Here is a 2,863-nt window from a genome sequence, read left to right as displayed (position 1 = left end):
GTGTGAAATTTTTCTTCTTCTTCTTTTTTTGTTGAAAATTTTCAAGTGGGAACCTGACTGTGTACGTTTTCACCAAAACCCCAACACAATGCCATTGAAAAGATGTTAGCATTGCCTCAGAGTACCACTCCAACTGATTATTTACTAGGCTTTTGCACAATGGAGTGATCTGGCTGACAGCACAGAGAAATGAAACTCAACGTTCCAAATACAGGACAAGTTGACACCAGGAACTACTTGATGGGGTGCACTGAAAAGGACACAGCACCATCTATTTAATGTTGCAAAATACTTAGACTGACTCTAACCCTGAGCCAGACAAATCTCAATCGAGGGATATTCTACGAAATAACTGACCTGAATTCTTTCAAGGTGTCAATGTCATGATAGACAACCAAAGTCAACCAAAGTTATGCTAAAGAATGTTGAAGAGACAAGACAGCAAAATGCAATGCCTAATCTTTGATTGGATCCTAGATCCAAAGCCGTATCTATGAAGACCATAATTTGGGATTTTTTTTTAAGAATTTGAAAATTTTTTTATTAGAGTTCACATCAGCCAGCCGGATTCATTTCAGCTCCTTCCTGCCAGACCTGGGGGCAGAAACTTCTTCAGCTTCTTGACCTACTTGTCGGTGATGACCAGGGTGTAGAGGTACCTTGAACTTCATGTTATCCTTGTTCTTCTTGATCATGACAGACTTGGTGTCCTTTCGCCGGGCCATGAGCAGGAAGCCCTTGATCTCTTCACTTTTGCGAGGCATGACGAAGAGGCGTACCAGCATAGCCAGCCGTAAGAAGCGAAGAGGGCGGAGGAGCATTTGGGGATTTTTACTAGGGCTGTACATTAGATAATATTGCATCAATGTTACATTTCTTGAGTGACATGACAACAGTGTGTAGGTGGGTGATTTTATTCTTAAGCCATACATATAAAAGTTTTTAGGGATGAAGGATCAAGTTATTTGCAACTTCTTTTCAAATGGGTCAATACAAAGACAAAGGCAGACACATACTAAGGGAGAAACAAAGTAAATGTGGCAGTTTTAGAGTTGAAGACGGTGGTGAAGTAAATAAATCTCTCTTTCAGACCAACTAGGCATGCTATGAGATTCCTTTTTGTCTTGCTGGCGGCCTTCCTGGGAACCTCTGTCCTCCTGTGTTCTCTTGTTCTCATCTAGAAGGGTGTTTGTTAGACTTGAGACATCTCTCAGTACTGGACAGTGTCCACGTCATTTCTTTTTTTTTCACATGTCATTTCTTTAATATACTGTTCTTCATATATATATATTTTTTAAGGACACCTTGCAATTCAGATATTGGATTGATGCTCACGTTCTTGTTACTTCCTTTTTTCTATCTCTTCCATTGAACAAATCTTTATTCAGTACCCACTCTGTGCCAGTTGTTGTTCTGGGTGCTGGGATAGAGAAGAAACAAAACCAAGGAGTAAAAAACCAAACTTTCTGCCTCTGTGGAGCTTACATTCTAATGGAAGAATACAGACAGTAAGTCAATGTGAGCAATGATATAGTATGCTGGAAAAAGGCCAAGTGCTGTGGGGGAAATAACATGGCGGAAGAGGCTAAGGAGTTCAGAATATAGGGCTCTATAATTTTAAAAACTATGATCAGGAAGATTTTACTAGGAAATTAACATTTTTGAGCAAGGACCAGAAGACGAGGGCACAAATGCTGTGGCTATCTGGGAAAGAATGATCCAGGAAGAAAGAAGAGCACACGCATAAGGCCCCAAAACAGAGCAGGTCGAGCTGGAGCCTGTCTGGAGGAGGAAGGTGGGGGAATCCAAGGACGCCTAGAAGATTGGTGGGCCCAGAAAGAAGAGGCCTGAAAGGCAGAGGGTGGTGGTAGGTGAACTTTATACTGTGAACGGCAGGGAAAACCTCCCAAAAGTTGAAACAGGAGACTGACATGACCTGACTTTTAACTGGATCGCCATAGCAGCTGTGTACAACGCATGGGAAAAGATGGAGGCAGGGGGACTTTTAGCAGCTACTGCAGAAGTTCAGGAGAAGTGGAACAACGTATTAAAGAAATTACTGAGAGCCTAGCACAATGGATGAAATGTAACTCACTTCCAGACACAGCACTAGCAAATTTCAGGACCATGGGATCAACCAACTCACTGCCATTGAGTCAATGCTGACTCATAGCGACCCCTGTGGGTTTCCGAGACCGCAACTGTCTATGGGAATAGAAACAGAAGACAAAATTAAGCAAGTCTCAGCTTAATTTTCTAACCCTTCTGTGGAATTTTTCATTCATTTTTTTATTTCCAAAGGTTCTTACTTAATCTCTAACTGGGTGCTGTGGGATAAACCTTGGGCAGCTAACAGCAAGGTCAAGGTTCAAACCCACCAACCATCAGAAAGATGAGGCTGCTTGCTTCTCTAGAGATTTATAGTCTCAGAAGCTATGAGTCTGACTCAACTTGATGGCAGTGGGCTTGGGAATTTGATATCCTCGGTCCCTCATGTGGTCTATAACCACTGTCAGAGTGACGCTAGAGGACCGGCTAGAACCACCCCTGTGAGTTTCTGAGACTGTCGCTCTTTATGGGGATGGAAAGCTCCATCTTTCTCCTGAGGAATGCATGGTGGTTTTGAACTGCTGACCTTGTGGGTTGCAGCCGAATGGGTAACTACTGCATCGCCAGAGCTCCAAGGTGATTTCTGTCTCTATGTCTAAAAACCAAACTCACTGCCATCAAGTTAATTGATTCATGGCGACCCTATAGGACAGGGTAGAACTGTGCCTGTGGATTTCAGAGACTTTATGGAAGAATGCTTCATTTTTCTCCTGTGCATCTGCTGGTGGTTTTGAATTGCTGGCCTTGTAGATCA

The 2,863-nt window shown here is 42.7% G+C and overlaps 1 pseudogene; it reads right to left on the bottom strand.

The window, feature by feature from the left end:
* Positions 1-574: 574 nt before the first annotated feature.
* LOC142458758 (large ribosomal subunit protein eL38 pseudogene) lies at positions 575-764 on the bottom strand (annotated as a pseudogene).
* Between the last annotated feature and the right edge of the window lie 2,099 nt (positions 765-2,863).

This window comes from Tenrec ecaudatus, chromosome 10 (assembly GCF_050624435.1).
Source record: "Tenrec ecaudatus isolate mTenEca1 chromosome 10, mTenEca1.hap1, whole genome shotgun sequence".
Classification (NCBI taxonomy): Eukaryota; Metazoa; Chordata; class Mammalia; order Afrosoricida; family Tenrecidae; genus Tenrec; species Tenrec ecaudatus.
The sequence above is the reverse complement of the archived record's forward strand: the minus strand, read 5'-3'. Positions and strand labels throughout refer to the sequence as shown.